The sequence below is a fragment of the Diabrotica virgifera genome, chromosome 1 (genome assembly GCF_917563875.1).
Source record: "Diabrotica virgifera virgifera chromosome 1, PGI_DIABVI_V3a".
NCBI classification, from domain to species: domain Eukaryota; kingdom Metazoa; phylum Arthropoda; class Insecta; order Coleoptera; family Chrysomelidae; genus Diabrotica; species Diabrotica virgifera.
In genome coordinates, this window is record NC_065443.1 from 234,974,488 (window position 1) to 234,994,270 (window position 19,783).

The 19,783-nt window shown below is 34.7% G+C and overlaps 2 protein-coding genes across 6 annotated transcripts in view; one reads left to right on the forward strand and one right to left on the reverse strand.

Moving 5' to 3' along the window:
• Positions 1-19,129, forward strand: part of LOC114333205 (potassium voltage-gated channel protein Shaker) — a 935,813-nt gene extending 916,684 nt beyond the window's left edge. For all 3 annotated transcript variants that reach the window (XM_028283068.2, XM_028283062.2, XM_028283077.2), the window contains exon 8: positions 16,911-19,129. The gene's annotated coding sequence lies outside the window, so the exon portion shown is untranslated. The remainder of the gene's footprint in view (positions 1-16,910) is intronic.
• The window catches only part of LOC114333230 (elongation of very long chain fatty acids protein), a 170,711-nt gene that overhangs the window by 122,571 nt on the left and 28,357 nt on the right, over positions 1-19,783 (reverse strand). The window lies entirely within an intron of this gene.

Consider the following 19,783-nt stretch of genomic DNA (forward strand, 5'->3'; position numbering starts at 1 on the left):
TCCATATCAGAAAATGATAGATTAAGCGAGACGGAGAGAGACTCTTCATTATATTCTCTTCATATTACATGCGCGAAGAAAATTGTGTAGTTTCTTTTGTTATTCCTAGTTAAAAAAAAAGTTCCTGCTTTAATACTATAGGAATACAGGTTACCTGAAGTAAGTTCCTATATAATCAATTTTGGTTTGTTTATTGTATGGTATCTTTTTTATTTCAATATTTTTTTAAATAAAATAACTTTTTTAGTTTTAATTATAATGACTACTAACAAATATTCAGAGTATGTATTTTTTTTATTAAGTTAAATAAATTTTAAAATTATTTCTGGATATTTAACTTGTAAAATATTTTTTCTGTAGTTGTAATAACACAACAATAAGTAAAGCTAACTACTGATTTGTATAATTTATTATAATAATTTTAAGCAAAATGCAATATTTTTATAAGTTTCCGAAAGTTTCCAATATTCTCGGAAAGTTTCCGGAAACTTTCCGGCGTTCGAATCTTCCCAGAAATTTTACATCACTACTCGTTCAACCCCTTTTAACTTCAGCTCTTCCAATAATAAGGACTTTGAACAGATGAAACTTACAGATCATATAAACAATACATACACGAATCAAGAAACTTGTGAAGTCGTAACGATTAAGTTCATTTAAGATACTAATTAGAGGGTGATTTTCTCGATTTTTTTACCAAAACAAAATAAGACTAACTTTATTTTGAGTGTAACTTGTTTACTTTTGACGCTAGAAATTTTTTTTATAAATCAAAATTGAAGCTTTTTTTAAACACTTTAAATAAGTTGTAATGAGTTTTCCCCGAAATGTGCTTCATTTTTGGTTATTTCACGTTAAACTATTCCATTTGGAATTTGACGAATATGAACCTATTTTTCATTAGCTATAACTCTTCATCTACTAGGTATAGAGACGTGCTACACCATTTTTTTAAATTTTTTACAGGCTATATTTTTGCTTAGAATGTTTCTTCGACAAAATATTTGAGTTATTTGCGAAAAACCGTCTAAAACCGTGGTTATTTTGTTGAAAAAAAAAAATGAACATATTCTCTGCCAAATAACTCTAAAAGTACTGACTTGGTGAAAAAACTCTACGGGACAAAAGATGCTTAAAATTAGCCAGTTTATCCATTTCCTGACTTACTTTGGACGAATATTTTTTCACCCCCAAGAGGGGGTGAAAACGACCCCCAGGGCAAAAGCACATATCGGCACAATATCACTTTTTTCTTTGACTTGTTAGCTATGTGTATGCCAAATTTCATGTCAATCCAAGCGGTTCTTTAAAATTTAGAGGTTTTGCAATATTTTACCGTTAAAGAACGGACTACTTATAAGTGTCCCGTTTTGTCAAACTCAGACATTTTTCAAAACAAAAATGGCTGCTGCCTAAATGTGAAAGTAAAATTAGGTAGACTGCACATGAGAATATTCGCTAATGACTGCTTAATTAAATGTAATAGTCACCGGAATTATATTTTTATATATGTAGGCAGTATAATGCAGAAAACAACGCACTTAAAAGTACAAAGTATCAAAAAAATAGAGTCAAACAATTCTAAACACAACTTTTCATCAAATAGTGGCATCGAGGTAAAACGAACTGAGAATGCTAAAATGATGACTGATAACAGGTTTCCGTCGTTGACCGATTGATAGCACCACTAGTTGGGTCTCTAGGCTAGGTATCCCGTTTTATCCGAATATCCCGTTTTATCCAACTCTCCCCTATCATTGTTAAAGAGCTGTTACAAAGTATTGACATTATTAATCAGACAAGGACTCTAAAAATACATTCAAACTAAAATATAAGATTGCCAGCAAGGATTTAAATACAAAGGTTAACAATACACATTGTCACACAATCAATTATTGAAAAGAGTTCCGAACTGACCTGACCTGATAGAAGACATGAAAACCCTAGAAACTCCAATAAAACTCATAAACCTTGCGAAAATGACAATGGAAGTACCGACGGCAGGAAAAATAACAGATGAAGGCATCGCCAAAAATATAGAATTAGCAACTGGAGTACGGTATAGACGGAACAATAAAGCTATCGAAATAAAAGGTACAATTATAAAATCGACGTCGAAACTTATCGCGTACGCTAGTTGTAAAAGGAAACATCCAAAAGAGGTTTGACAATGAATAAAAATAAAACAAAATACGTGTTAGATCACGTTTTAAGTTTTAAAAGTTAGATCACTTCAAGGGCGGATCCAGGGAGGGGGCCATGGCCCCTCCGAGAATTTAGAATAATATAAATTTAAATATTTGCAGTTCAAATGTTTTTAATTTCAAACACATATGTATATGTACAAAACAGGAGATAAATACCCTTTTCGGGACTAAAATTGAAAAAAAGAAGTAACGGAGGAGCTTCAAGAATGACTTTTGGGTTTTTTATAAATCAAAATGTTGATTGTTAGAGTGCCAATTGTGAGAACGATCTTGACAGCCATCAAAATCGTATAAATTTTCATATTCTATACACACAAAGAATAAAAAAGAAGTGAAGCGTTACTTGGGTCACTAGCACTTAGAACAAAGGAGTTTGTTGTTATTTTTAGCACAGTCAAAAGGAATTGTTTTACAAATATTGCGTTTCATTTTTCTAATGAAAAATATGGTCACAATAGCGGGATAGCAGCCCAAAGCCTTGTCACGAAACCTTTAACATCTTTCGCCAAACTCATGAGCAAAGACGGAGTCATATAAACCCATGAAAAACATCATACCACAAGGAGTGCGTTCAGGTTGAGCTGGATTTTCTAAAAAGTTATCGCAACCCTCAAAAGTCAGTCATTAACCAGATAGACTCTCAGAGGAGAGGTCTAAACAGAAACAAAAAATAAAGAAAGACTACGACCAATAGTAGGGTCTATAGTGTTCTTAGGTCGACAAAATATTCCTCTAAGAGACCATCGTGATGATGGCCTTATGCTTCTGGACGAAGAAGCTGGACCTAGGAATGAGTGGAATTGCTGTGGTATTAAGGCAAAACCTGATATGTCAAAAATTATCGATTTTTCGTTTTTAATGCCAATATGTACATTGAGCGATGAAGAATGTGATGACAAAACCCTATATGGCTAAACGCATCCATGTAACCAGTAGATAATAAAATTGTTTCCGATCTGTCCACTATTTCAACAACACCGCGAACTTTTAAACTCATCTGCTGCAAAATCACGTTTTTGACATATCGGGTTTTGCCGTAGCACCACAGTGTTAAGGCGGAGATACATATGCGCTCTGCTCGGTGTGCGAGCCGCTCGCGCGCAGCGTATTCGTCAGTTTAGTACGTGTTTTCAAGTGACGCACAAACGGCACGCACACGGCGCACCACGATCTAAATTCTGTCGGTTTTTCAACAAACGCTTTGATGGTTCGCAATACGTATTTGGACGGGTTTGCGAGTGGTTTGTTGGTTTTGGCGCGCATGAGTTGCATATTTGTTAGTAATGGAATGGTCGGAATTGTCGGAAGGAAATTGATGTTTACCGTGGAAAATCATTATTGTGGGATCCTCAATAAAGAACCATTTAATTTAAAGAAACAACTTAAATCCGATCGGAACGGAAATAGAAGCTGAAATAAAAAAATATACATGCGGACCTTTTTAAAAAATGTTAGTTCATTGTTGTACTAAAAATAACATGTATTAAAAATAAGATTTACTATTTTATTTGGGCATAAGCCACAATTCGAGTTTGAAATCAAGTTTACTTGACCTTTCGACTTTCACTTCGGAAATAGTTATCAATATCAAAAAACATTCATACGCAGATATATATTATGTGTCACCGGAAAGCGAAATAGGTAACGCACGACTTGGAGAACCTATAGTTTTCTAACTTCGTGTCTGGTGAAGCAACGCAGTTGAAACAAGCGGATATATTATAATTGTGTCACCGGAAAGCGAAAAAGGTAAGGCACAACTTGGAAGACCCAATAGTTTTCTAACTTCGCTTCTGGTGGAGCAACAGAGTTGGAACAAGCAGATATATTATAATTGGGTCACCGGAAAGCCAAAAAGGTAACGCACAACTTGGAAGACCCAATAGTTTTCTTACTTCGCTTCTGGTGAAGCAACGGAGTTGGAACAAGCAGATATATTATAATTGGGTCACCGGAAAACGAAAGAGGTAACGCACAACTTGGAAGACTCAATAGTTTTCTAACTTCGCTTCTGGTGAAACAACGGAGTTGGAACAAGCAGATATATTATAATTGGGTCACCGGAAAGCCAAAAAGGTAACGCACAACTTGGAAGACCCAGTAGTTTTCTAACTTCGCTTCTGGTGAAGCAACGGAGTTGGAACAAGCAGATATATTATAATTGGGTCACCGGAAAGCCAAAAAGGTAACGCACAACTTGGAAGACCCAATAGTTTTCTAACTTCGCTTTTGGTGAAGCAACTGAGTTGGAACAAGCAGATATATTATAATTATGTCACCGGAAAACGAAAAAGGTAACGCACAACTTGGAAGAGCCTATAGTTTCCTAACTTCGCTTCTGGTGAAGCAACGGAGTTGGAACAAGTAGATATGTTATAATTGTGTCATCGGAAAGCGAAAAAGGTAACGCACATCTTGGAAGAGCCTATAGTTTCCTAACTTCGCTTCTGGTGAAGCAACTGAGTTGGAACAAGCAGATATATTATAATTGGGTCACCGGAAAGCCAAAAAGGTAACGCACAACTTGGAAGACCCAATAGTTTTCTAACTTCGCTTCTGGTGAAGCAACGTAGTTGGAATAAGCATATATATTATAATTGGGTCACCGGAAAACGAAAAAGGTAACGCACAACTTGGAAGAGCCTATAGTTTCCTAACTTCGCTTCTGGTGAAGCAACGGAGTTGGAGCAAGTAGATATGTTATAATTGTGTCGTCGGAAAGCGAAAAAGGTAACGCACATCTTGAAAGAGCCTATTGTTTCCTAACTTCGCTTCTGGTGAAGCAACTGAGTTGGAACAAGCAGATATATTATAATTGGGTCACCGGAAAGCGAAAAAGTTAACACAGGGCTTGGAAGAACCTATAGTTCTCTAATTTCGTTTCCAGTGAAGCTACGCAGTTGAAACAAGCAGATACATTACAATTGTGTCACCGGAAAACGAAAAAGGTATCGCATGACTTGGAAGTACCTATAGTTCTCTAATTTTGTTTCTGGTTGTAGGAACAAGCAGATATATTATGGTAGGGGAGCAAAGTATGCTAAATGTGCAGTCACTCGAGCGCTTTGGGGACCTATTGGGTTGTGATTATTAGGTCCTAAAACCAAAAAAGTTAAGTAAAATTTTCCATTTTAGTGGGGACTTCCCATTTTTTAATTTAATTTTCCATTTCCAACAATCTTTTTTCCGATTATAGCACCATCTATCCATAATTCAAAAAAATATTTCGAATAAAAGTTGTTTATTTTTATACAAACAATCCAAATCTGCAATAAGAAACGGGGTCTACCATTTAAGATTTTAAAGTAACCCCCCACCTCACCTCCGTGGGGGATCGTGTTTGGAACCATTCGATAGATTTTTCAAAAACATTGATAAAGTGTATTTTGCAGTTTTTCGATATGATGTTTATTTTGCGAAAGATCGCGGGATTTGTATTTAAAATTTTAAATTTACCCCCCACCCCTCTCCGTGGGGGGTCAAGTTTGGTATTTTTCGATAGATTTTTGAAAAATATTGAACACGTAGTTTTTAGTTTTTCAATCTGACGTTCATTTCGCGAAATATTCGCTTTTTTTGTGAAACTTTTTGACTCACCCATTTCCGTACGCCCCGCTCAAATCGTCATATTTTTGAAATATAGACTCTTTTGCATGTACTTAACTTACCTTATCTTAATCTGACAATTTCGAATATTTTAAGGATAGATTTTTTTTCGGGCCCCCCTGAACGAACTCCCCTGTGGTAAGAGCCAATATATGGTGGAGGTACATCTGCAGGGTACCACGTTTCTCCCCATATGATAATCTGACGCGCTCGAGTAACTGCAAAAATCCCCGCTTGGGCTCCCCTACCATTATATTTGTGTTGCCAGGAAGCGAAAAAGGTACTTCCCGAAATGTTCCCAAACTGTGGCTTATTCCACATAAAATAGTAAATTGCATAAGATGACACAAGAAAATAGTTTCAGAACAATACCAAAATAAGATGTAGTAGAAGTACAGGACAGAGACATGATTATCTACAATTACTAAACGTTCGTAAGTTTCCTCTGGATCGTCAAAATGAAAAATTTTAACGAACAATAACCGCGCCACGAACGCGCGGCGCACACACGGCGCGGAGTTCGCGGCGCGGATATGTATTTCCGCCTTTAAGGTTTAAAATCGCATCAGGAGATAAGACTCTTAAATAACACCTATCCACAGCATCTTCCTGGGCAACATGCATTAATAGCAGCAGTCAAAATCAATTAATAACATGTTGTGGTGAAGAAATAATTGATCAAATATTTGATGAAACGACTGACGTATCCCACGTGGAACAGCTTTCTCTAAATTTGGGATACATACACAATAACAACATTCGTGAAGACTTTGTCAAATTCAGTGACGTTTATGAGAACCTAAAAATAATTAGTGAAAATCAAGAAAGAGGGAGGGAACAAGGCCTGGCAGGAGAAGCATTGGAAAAAATAGTATTAAACTTTTTGAAAGAACTGCACTTGGATCCGAAGAAATGTGTAGGAATCGGTAATATGGCAGGAATGGTGAGTTTTAAGGCACTTCTCAAAGTGTGTGAAAAGTGACTTAAAACTCACCATTGTAACCCTAATTTTTAAAAATTACCCCCCCCCCGTGCTTCTTGGTACTCCTCCCCAAAAAAAGTTTATGGTCCCTCCCGAAAATCGGTCCTGGATCCGCCCTTGGATCACTTTAAATATCTTCGGGTCTCAAATACTAAACTGAATATTTACAAAGCAGCAATTAGACCAGTAATCACATATGGGGCTGAAGTAATGTGCTTTACACAGAAATATAAGGAGATATTAGGATCCTAGATAGAAAAATAATTTGAGAAATAGCACATTAAGCTTAGGTAATAATGAAATTAGAAAACTGATGAATTACGAAGTAAGAAAACTTCTGAAAGGAGAAGACATCGTCAGATTTACAAAGCACAGAGACTCAAATAGATGGGACATGAAGAGAGAGGAAATCCAGAAGCAGTTATCAATAAAATCACCAAATGGAGACCAATATCAGGAGACCACGAGGAAGACCGAAAACGAGATGGGAGAACCAGATAATTGAGGACCTTAAGACGATGGGAGTTAGATAATGAATGACCATAACCAAAAACAGGAACCAATGGAGAAATGTTGTAGAAGATGCCAAGACACATGACCAATTGTGAAAGCAAAATGTTAACGAGGACTGATTCCCCGAGACAAATGAATCGGAAGAGCACAAATAGGGCGGCATTCACTCCTAACGGAGTAGATGGTAGATGGAGTAATGGTAGATGTCATGATGATGATGTAGGGATTATGTATTAGATACGTTTATTTTGCGTTCTTAATATTTCCCTCAGGGACAAACTAATTATAAATTTGAAAAGAAATGTCAAAAATACATTAATAAAATACTATATAATTACCTTTTATATCTTTTAACATTAAATTGTGCCTAAATGACTCGATCATATTCTAAAGTTCTCTTTCTTTCAGCAAAATAACTATCTTGAAATCGCTTTGTATGTAGTTATTTAAGAAAAATTCGGAAACATTTTGCTGACTGATGTCTATATGACACCGCAGTGAAGTATTGTCAATCAATGTCTGCAGCCCTGTTTCATCTCTGTCTAGAATGGGTGCTAAGAGAAAGCAATTTAAACAAAACAGGGACTTTAAGTGCAATGTACTCAGATATTGGCTATCCGGATGATGTTGCGATTCTGCCTAGATCTGCAGAGGTATTAAATGACGTATGCAGTGTAATTCAAACCTCAGCAGAAAAAATCCTATCCATTAATAAAAAGATATAAAAGTACATGAAAACAATACCTCAGACAGTATTAATAGAACAGGTAATCTTAAAGATCAATGAGAATGCACGCAAGGCCCTAGAATTAGAACAAGTTGAGAATTTTACTAACCTAGGTAATAACGTACATAAGAGTGGAAAAAATGAATATTAGATGGACGCAAGAATACAAAAAGCAAATGTTAAGCAAGCGTTTTACACAAGATCTAAAAATGTGTCGCGATTAGCCAAAATACATATTTATATGGAAAAAAGTTTTGAGACGTTAAAAACTAATGTCTGCTGCGTTCTTACTTCAGTATGAAATTGATGACTGTCTCCTGTACAAAGTTTAGCTTTTATTGAAGTTATACACTGCGCGTCAGAGAAAACGGGCACCTCAAAAAATGGGTCGTTTTTGATGTCTCGTATTTTCTAAAACTGTTGTCCGATTTAAGTAATTTTTTAACATATTATAGCATTATTTTTTAACAATATTGCTATAATAATATCGTTGCTAAAAAGGTAAATTTTCGTTGTATACCGGGTGTACGAATCAAACTGTGTTTGTTTCTCAAAGTTCGCAACACCATGTAAAATATTGTAGCATTTAAAAAAATACTAAAATTAAAATCCAACTGCAGCCTCAGGTTTTCTTAACATTATGTTTTTTGATTCATTCGTTTATGTTGGATAACACAAAAGTTAGGTACTTTAACAACTAGCCATGTTCTTTATCAGTACAGGGTGTTTGTAAATAAGTACGACAAAACTTTAAGGGGTGATTCTGCATAAAAAATAATGATTATTTGTTTTATAAACATATATGTCCGCAAATGCTTTGTTTCCGAGATACGGGATGTTGAATATTTTCTTACAATCTGACGATTTATTTATTGCCCTAAAACTGGTTGACGATCTGAAACGTATTGTCAGCAACTGGATGCAAGCCGCACAAAACAGAGAAATATGGAAAGAGCTGATGGAGACCTATGTCCAGCAGTGGACGAGTACGGGTTGATGATGATTAAAGCCGGTTGAGATATGCAAATAAAATTCGGTAGGTATAAGGAGATAGTTATTGCGAATTTTTTGACATGCAATTAAGAATTTTATATTCACCATTGGTGCACATACGGGTAATATGACCGACCATATTACCCGTATGCACGCCAATGGTGAATATAAAATTCTTAATTGTATGTCAAAAAATGTGCAATTACTACGTCTTAAAATGCACCAAATTTCATTTGCATATCTCAACCAGTTTTAAAGTAATAAATAAATCGTCAGTTTGTAAGAAAACATTCAATATCCCGTATCTCGGAAACCAAGCATTTGCGGACATACGATTATAAAGCAAACTGTCATTAATTTTTAATGCGGAATTGCCCCTTGTCGCACTTATTTAGAAACACCCTGTACTGATGAAGAGCATGGCTCGTTGTTCAAATACCCAACGTTTGTATTATCCAACAACAAAGCGAATGAATAAAAAAAAACAGAATGTTAAGAAAACCTGAGGCTATAGTTCGGTTTTACCTTCAGTATTTTATGAATGGTAGAATATTCCATTATTGAGAAAAAAACACAGTTTGATTCGTACACCCGATATACAATGAAAATTTACCTGTTTTTCAATAATGTTACAAGAATACAAAACCGCTAAACGCCGTAAAAATGAGTGGCGCATACAATATTCCAGCTACAAAAGATCTGATATGAATATTACGTGGCGCGAAAATGTATTTTCATTTTGACGCAAAACAAAATTCTAGTTTTATTTTAAAAGATTCTTTCATAATATTTGCCCAATTTGAAGTAAAACGCCCCACAAAAGAGTAACTTTGATACAGTTTGAATTTTGAAACCCTTTTGTGGCGCGTTTGCTTCAAATTTAGCAAATATTATGAAAAAATCTTTTAAAATAAAACAAGAATTTTGTTTTGCGTCAAAATGAAAATACATTTTCGCGCCACGTAATATTCATATCAGATCTTTTGTAGCTGGAATATTGTATGCGCCACTCATTTTTACGGCGTTTAGCGGTTTTTTATTCTTGTATCAGGAGTTTTTCAAAGTTATTTATAAATTAAATGTATAAAGTTGAATGCAATGTTTCTCGATTACACTTTAAGCTTTATAAATGGTCGCCTTTGTCGCATTATCTCCCAAATGATCTAGTGTCCATCGAATGTACACTAGATTTTTTTTCTATTCGAAATAGATTGAAAAAAATATTGGGATGGCCGGTAAATGAACTCGGATTGCCCGGTGCCAGATCAAATTAGCGTCGTAACCACTACAACTAAATAAACCATTTAGGGAATAATCGTTAATTGGATTATACTTTTGTAGCTTAATAACTTCTAAACGTTACGGTCAACCAAACGTTAGGTTGGTCTACTCAAACAGCAAAAGTAGTTGCTAAAGCTAACTCTGCTTTGTACCTCATATCAAAAGCTTTTCCTAGAATGTCTCCAGACTTGTTTTTGAAACTCTATAAAAGTTATGTCAGACCTCACCTGGAATTTGCGGTATCTGTTTGGTCACCTCATTGACAAAGAGATATTAATTTATTAGGAGTACAACGAAGAGCTACTAAGCTACCTTTTAATTATGCAAGATTAAGCTATGAGACTCGATTAAGAAAGCTTAAGTTGTCTCCATTGACTCATAGAAGAGAGAGAGGTGATTTAATATCTACTTATAGAATTCTTAGGGGGGAATTTTGGGAACATCGAATTTTTTTAATATCAGCGAAGATGCTAGACTACGAGGTCATCACTATAAACTGAAAAAAGAATCTTTTAAAACTACTGTGAAGCAAAACTTTTTGGTAAATCGAGTTTTTGATAAATGGAACAGTTTAAGTGATGACATCGTAGGAGCTACTAGCTTAAATAGTTTCAAAAACAGGTTTGATGAGAACTAACTGGCATAGGCGTAACCAGGGGGGGTTTTGGGGGTTGTAACCCCCCCATTGGGATATACTTTGAGCTCTATACGCTTAACACCATAGCCCTCAGAGACCTTCCAGTAGTTGTAACCCTCCCTTAATTTTATGTTTTTTTTTCTTTATGAGAAAAATTTTTTTTCAAGTATACCTACTTTCTAATTTTTGTATCTATTTTTAATTTACTATTGTCGTAAGAACTTTTGTAAAGACCAATTATTTTGAATATTTACTTTAATTTAATTTTTATTTTGTAAGAATTTGTTTTAAATTATATTATTTATAGCCCAATAAATGACCGTTTTGGAGTGTAATTTTCAGGGGCAACTCCGAATTGCATGAAAATTTGGATTTAGGTTCTACTTACCCTCCACTTCAAAGTTGAATTTGTGCCGTTAGTTGCATTTACTTGGGGGGTGACAGTCTCCCCTTCTCGGGGGGTGAAAAACGCGTGTTCAAAATAATCCCGGAAATGGTTAAATTGACTGATTTTAACATTTTTTGTTCTGTACAGTTTTTTATGTTAGTCAATACTTTTTGAGTTATTTGCGATTGAAAATGTTTATTTTTCGACAAAAAAACTACGTTTTCAGACGGTTTCTCGCAAATAACTCAAAAAGTAAATATTTTATCGAAAAATATTCATAGTAAAAGTGTAGCTTATAAAAAAACGAAATAAATGGTGTATCAGTAACGTCTATAAATTGGGTAAAAGCAAAGTTGTAGCTCATGAAATATACGTTCTTATTCCTCTAATTCCAAATCGAATAATTCAACGGGAAATGACCGAAAAATTAAGCACTTTTCGGGAAAAGCTTATTTATATTTTTAAAGTATCTAAAAAAAGCTTAGTATTTGTTTTTTACAAAAATTTTTATCGTCAAAAATAAACGAGTTACACTGAAAAAAAACAGTTGGCGTCTTTTTTTGGTAAAAAAAATCGTGAAAACCTCCTTCTATTTAGCACCCTAAATAAAATTAATCGTTACCGCTTTACCATTTATTTTAACTGCGTGTGTATTGTTTATATGATCTGTAAGTTTTATTGGTTTAAAGAGCTTATTTAAAAAAAATAGTTTTATAGTAAAAAAAATATTTCTAAAAATTTTTGAAAAATTTCCTTTTTTCAAAATAACTTAAAATGTATTAGCGATAAGAAAAATCTTAAAGAGTAAAAAAATGTAGGTCTTGCTATTATAAATCAGCTAGTTTTATTTTGTTTTTCCGTGAGACAAAAATTGGTTAAGATATGGCTGTTGAAAATTTGCATACACTCGTGGATAGTGAACCGTTCAAGCTTTTTCAACTATAACCCTTTCAAAAATAAGCACTTTAAACCGGCGACACTGACAGATCATATAAAAGATAGATAAGTAAGTAAATTGTTTGTAAAGCGGTAGCGATTAATTTCATTTGGGGAGCTAAACACGGAGAGATTTTCATGATTTTTTTACCAAAAAATAAGAGGACCAACTTTATTTTGAGCGTAACTCGCTTATTTTTAATGCCAGAAACGTTTATGAACAATTAAAATAAAGCTTTTAATAAAAACTTTAAAAAAGTTTAAATGAGTTTTTCCCGAAAAGTGCTTAATTTTTCGGTGATTTCACCTTGAAATATTCGATTTGGAGTTATACGAATAAGAACGTATTTTTCATGAGCTACAACTTTGTTTTTACTCGATTGATAGACTTTAATGATACACAATTTTTTCGGTTTTTTATCAGCTACACTTTAGTAAGGACATTTTTTTTTGATCAGATATTTACTTTTTGAGTTATTTGCGAAAAACCGTCTGAAGACGTAGTTTTTTTGTCGAAAAATAAACATTTTCAATCGCAAATAACTCAAAAAGTATTGACTAACATAAAAAACTCTATAGAACAAAAAATGCTTAAAATCAGTCAATTTATCCATTTCCGGTCTTATCTTGAACCTATGGTTTTTTACCCCCGAGAAGGGGTGACTGTCACCCCTCCAAGTAAAAGCAACCAACGGCACAATCTCAGCTTTGAAGTGGAGGGTAAGTAGAACCTAAATCCAAATTTTCATGCAATTCGCAGTTGCCCCTGAAAATTACACGGTCTCGCCGTATTTCCCGTTCATTTACTGGGCTATTAGTTTTAGACCTACAATTATTTTGTACTTTGAGCCATATAAGCTTTGCTTTGAATCGATATGATTGTATATTAATAATAATAATAAACGGCTTAACCGATTTTGTTCACTAAACATGAGTTTGAAACGTATTGACAAGTAGTATCTTATGCATCTAAGGTCAAGTATAATAACTGAAGCTATTCCAGGAATTATTGAGCTTGAAAAACCGTTTTTCCCATAAGAAATAGATTTGATCATAATTATGAAGCCTATAACTTAAAAATTCGAATTTTCCCGGATATAAGTTATACACGGTTAGATTCTTCTAGAGTCCTTCTACAAACGCTCAGTTATTGGCGTAATTCGTAGGTTGAAATTTTGAGTAATTGTCGAAAAACCAAAAATTTTCAAAGTTTAGTTTATCAGTTTTTCGGCTATACTGAGCCCTGTGTATATCTGATCCTGACAGCTAAGACACCATTTCAAAGCTTAACTCAATGGTATTGATTTGATGTATTCACTGTTCTCCTATCTCCTCTTGAGCCGAAGATATATACCGCCAAAAAATATGCCGTTTTGTACTTACCAAGTCCTATAGCTGGCTTGTGGGTAGTCAAAACTAACAAACTACACCGGTTCTGAATCGGCCCTCATCCCGTCTTCAAACACAGAAAAAAAAATCAGATCGGTTTAACTTCTCCACACACATACATACATACATACATACATACATATCCACAAACATTTTCCCTTCTTTAAATAAAAATTGACTCATATTTCTGAGCTCGGTAACTTTTGAACGGTATAACTGATTTTCAAAATTAGACATGCGTTGGAAAGGTAATACTCACTTCTATTAGAAGCCGTAAAGGTCGGAGTTAAATTTTCGAAGTTTTTGGGAGTTTTTGGGACGAGAACTAAAAACAGACCCTAAATAGGAAGGGCCGTAAAATCCACACCCTTGGACCACAATGCGTTGGCATATGAATACGTGAGTCTTTTCCTGAACTTTAAGATGGGAGTTGGCCCAATTTTCAATTCAGTCAGATTTAGAAAATCAAAAATTTCGTGTATATATAGTGTCGCGTGTAGGGGGTGTAGGTGTGCGCAACTGGCGAGAACTGCCGTTCTCTGGTAATTACAGTAATATTGCTAAAGAATAAGGCTATAATATATTAAAAAATTACTTAAATCGGACAACAGGTTTAGGAGATACGAGACATCAAACATGACCCATTCTTTGGGGTGCCCTTTTTCTCTGACGCGCAGTGTATTTATTTTACAATTGTCTATTATTCAGCTGAAACTGCTTCCTTACTCAGTGTTTACCATCATATACAAGGTGTCCCAAAAGTAGCGGAACAGTCGAATATTTCGCGAAATAAACATCGGATCGAAAAAGTGAAAAATACATTTTCAATCATTTTCAAAAATCTATCCAATGAGACCAAACACCAACCCCCACTACACCCCTTGGAAATGAGTTGGGGGTAACTTTAAAATCTCAAATGGAAACCCCCAATTTTTCTTGCAGATATGGATTCGTTACGTAAAAGTAAGCAACTTTTATTCAATACATTTTTTTTAACTGTGGATAGATGGCGCTATAATTGGGGAAAACCATTTATCCTGATACCATAGGTAAATTATGGAAACGGTCTAATATCTCGAGAAATACACTTCCAAATGAGAGACCAACAAAAAGGTTTTTAATACTTTTCGAAAACCTATCGAATAACACCAAACATGACCCTCTAACCCACCCCCTGGAAGTGGCGTGGGGGGTAACTTTAAAATCTTAAATAGCAACCCCCACTTTTTATTGCATATTCGGATTCGTGATGAAAAATTAGGCAACATTTATTCGAAACATTTTTTAGAATTGTTGATAGATGGCGCTTTAATTGAAAAAATACGATTTATTAGCGCCATTTATCAGCAATTTTAAAAAATGTTTCAAATAGATGTTGCTTAATGTTTCATAACGAATTCGAATCAGTGGGGGTTGTTATTTAAGATTTTAAAGTTACCCCCCACCCCACCTACAGGGGTGAGTTGGAGGGTCATGTTTGGTGTTTATCGATAGGTTTTCGAAAAATATTAAAAACCTGTTTTTTGGTTTCTCATTTGGAAGTGTATTTCTCGAGATATTAGACCGTTTCTATAATTTACTTATGGTATCAAGATAAGTCGTTTTCCCAATTATAGCGCCATCTATCCACAGTTCGAAAAAATGTCTTGAATAAAAGTTGCTTACTTTTACGTAACGAATCCAAATCTGCAAGGAGAACTGGGGGTTTCCATTTGAGATTTTAAATTAAACCTCCCCCACCCCCGCCACCTCCAGTGGGTGTAGTGGGGGTTGGTGTTTGGTGTCACTGGATAGATTTTTGAAAATTATTGAATACGTATTTTTCAGTTTTCTGATCCGATGTTTATTTCGCGAGATATTCGACCGTTCTACTACTTTTGGGACACCCTATCTATACAGGGTGTTTCATTAATAATTTTCCATATAGTAGCTGGAGAAACCTTAGCGCAAAATACGAAGATTTAACCTAAAACACGTAAATAAAATATGGTTCCTTACTGAGTTACAGGGTGTTTTATCTAAAAATTTAAAAACTTTTTGCTCAGCATTTTAAAACTTTGTGACGTATCCTTTTCATACTTGGCAGAAAGTGCGACTATTATAAACCCTACTAAATTATGATAAACGAACGTTTCTAGATACTACCAGAGGCGTACGACAGGGGATAGTGAATGGTTGACCCTTATTAAATTCTACGCCACTGGAGAAATTACTATTTTAGTGACATTTTTAGATTTTCCAATACTTTGTACGTAAATAGTATACTCTTCGTTGGTAACGATAAAGTCATTAGTTTTCGAGATATTTGAAGTTAAATATGAAACGGCACAGTTATTTTGATTAATTTATGATATGATTCATATGATTAAAATTTAAAAATTATTTGTACCCAGTACCTTAAAACTATTTGGCGTATCCTTGTCATACTTGGCAGAAAGTGTAGGTACTGTAAACCCTACTAAATTAAGATAAATAAACGTTTCTAGCTAATACCAGAGGCGTACGACAGGGGATAGTGGCTGGTTGACCCTTCCCAAATTCTACGCCACTGATGAAATTGCTATTTTAGTGTAATTTTTTTTATTTTCCAACACTTTTTGTGTAAATAATATACTCTTCATTCGTAACGATAAAATGATTAGTTTTCGAAATATTTGAAATTAAAAATGAAGCGTCACAATACATTAATCAAAATAACCGTGTCGTTTCATGTTTAACTTCAAAGATCTCGAAAACTAATGACTTTATAAAACCATGAGGGTTTTTCAATGAAGAGTACATTATTTTCATAGAAAGTATTGGAGAATTAAAAAATTGAATTAAGATAGCAATTCCACCAGTGGCGTAGAATTTGGAAAGGGTCAACCATTCACTTCCCCCGTCGTACGCCTCTGGTAATAGCCAGAAACGTTTGTTTAGCATAATTTAGTAGTATGTACAGCACCTATACTTCCTGCCAAGTATGAAAAGGATAAGTTGAATAGTTTAAAAATGCTGAGCAAAAATACTTTTTAAATTTTTAGATAAAACACCTTGTAACTCAGTAAGGAACCACATTTTATTTAACTGTTTTAAATTAAATCTTCGTATTTTGTGCTAAGGTTTCTCCAGTTACTATATGGACAATTATTAATGAAACACCCTGTATAATGGAGTGTCTGTTATATGCTTTCTCAAGTCCAATAAATATTATAGAGATAGGTACTTATATAAAATATATTAGTGATATATTGATTAATTTTCTGTTTTAGTGACGGATGCGCTGCGCATACGACCGCCGATGATTCTTCCCCGCTGCCCACTTTGCTGTCCCCTGCGTGATATTCGTCTTTCTCCTCCGACGAGATCTTCTGCATCAGAAGCCAAAGCGACTGCGACTGCGTCTAAAACACCAAATAGAAGAAGAAGGAAAAGAAGAAGAAGGCGCCGAAGGAGGAGAAGGAAGAGGAGACGAGGAGGAGGAAGAGGAGTAGAAATAGAAACAACCGTGCCATCACCTTCAAGAGTCACTTATCGCGAGTGTCTGTGCGTAGTGATCCGTACATTTTTCGGACTGTTACATGAAATTCCTAGAACCTTTATTCGGTACTTTTGTACAACCATTACGATTGTTTTTGGGTGAGATATCCTGCCAAAAAATATTACATAATTACATAATAAATACCTATAGATAATAAATAAATTTTAATGATAACGATTGAGTAACAACACCATTGGCTGCCGATGACCGTTTGCGTTCTATACAGACCTGATTTACCAAACTAAATGTGCATATTTTACATTATATGCAGTTATTGAATTAATTGCTAGTTTCTTTGTATTTGTTAAACAAAATTTCCATATTATTTACTAAAGCTTGTAATAAAACCTTTTTCTCTGCAAGTCAATCATCAAAATTCTTTTGTATGTAAACTACATCCACGATATTCTGGAACATATTATTTTGACCAATTAAATACTCCGTGTCTCTTGCCCATAATTGTTTCTTTGGTCATTGTTACTAAAAATTTCTATTGGCGTCACTATCTCTTCGGTACTGAATTACAAAATAACAAGAACTCACTATAGTTACTACTTCAGTAGAGCGGAAGATGCTATTTTCTAAAAGTGAAACAATAAAAATATTGATATCCCATAGAGAAAGAACAGATAATTTTAGTTCAAAGAGGAATTGACTTTATGAGGAGTAGAACACAATTGAACAATATTTCAAATTTTATAATACCGTATGTTAGGAACGGTTCTGGTCATTAAATTTTTCCATTTTACACGAAATTTAATTAGACATTTTTCCGAATGGTTTTTCTTGATATATGCTTTCTTGGTCATCGTTTAGTTCTTCTTTCGTCAACGGGTTCTTTAAGTGAATAAAGACCATATAGGAAATAACTGGTTATGAAATCACTAGATTTATTTGATTTAGGCGATACTATGTGGTTTAGTTAGGACACTACTTGTTATAAAATATAATGCAATGCAAAATGGCATGAACAAAATAATACTACGATCGCTTCCTTTGCTGATGACGTAGCAATACTAGCTGTAGATGAAGATCCCATACAAGCCTCACAAGACCTGCGACACCATCTGGACATACTCGCAGTGAATGGTACACAAAATGGCGAACAAAAGTAAAAAAACAAAATCATCTCAAATAACGTTTACCAGCCGCCACAACACATGCCCACCTGTAAGAATGGAAAATGTACGAATACCAACAGTAACAGATACTAAATACCTTGGCCTCCATCTTGACCAACGTCTTACTTGGAAGAAACTTTTCCAGACCAAAAGAAGACAGCTAAACTTGAAATTCCGGCAAAAGTATTGGCTCCTTGGACGTAGATCAAAACTCAACATCCAAAACAAAATTCTTCTGTACAAAGCAATACTCAAACCTATTTGGTACTACGGACTACACCTCTGGGGCGGTACAAAGTCAACATCACTGAATATCATCCAAAGATTTCAGTCTAAAGTTCTAAGATCAATAGTTAATGCACCATGGTACGTAAGTAATCAAACACTTCACAAAGACTTAAATATACCTTTCATCAGAGAAGAAATCCATCAAGCCACGGAGTCACAAAATGAGCGTACCATTCACCATGAAAATTAGTTAGTAAGGGAATAATTCCATAATGGCCCTGCCACAAGGAGACTAGGTAGAACCTGGCCTCAGGACCTATTTTAAAACTTACAGATAAATAGAATAAGATGAGACATCATTGGAAGTCTCTTCTTCATGCCCAAAAACATGGAACAAGTTTACTTAATACTCTTTTAATGATGTAGATTTTATATAAACATATTTACATAAAAAAATAGCAGGAACATGCAGTCCAGGACGAAGAGAGCCTTCATGGTTGAAGAACATGCGAGACTGGTATGGTATTAATAGAAGCATGCTATTTAGACTGGCAGCGAATAAAACTAAGATTGCTATGACAGTTGAACTTTATGGGAAGAACCGCCAGTGCTATCAAAGGACTTTATGTTCTTTGATGAAAATGCGAAAGAATTAGGGTTATCCGTCAACGTAGATAAAACTAAAGCTTTAATACAAGCAAGGAAACAACGAAACTTGCTGAATTTGACAATAGATGACGCTAATATTAAAGTAGTAAAACAGCTGGGTGTACTGATAGTTGAGGATGGCAGCGAGGAGGAGAAAATACGGAAACAGATAATGCTTGTTAACAAAGCATAGTTCTCTCTGTCGCAGGTGTTTATAGCCAAAGCCATCCATAGGGAAATAAAGTATGGAATATATAAAAACATCATATGAGCAATAACCATAAGAACCCACAACGAGGAATCAAGAGAGTTTACTACAAGTCAAGGCGTCAAACAGGAATGCGTGCTGAGTCCACTGCTATTCTCAGTGGTACTGGATGAAGCGACAAATAAAGCCAAGAGAAGAATGAGAAAACTAACATTAGAATACTGACAAATGAAACGAACTCAACTATCGGAGCTACTATTTGCAGACTACATAGTATTGATAGCAGAAAACAGAGAAGACTTACAGAACAATCTTGAAATCCTAGAAGAAGAACTATCAAACATAAATATGAAAATTAATACAGAGACAACAAAAACAAAGATAGTTTCAAATTCGAGG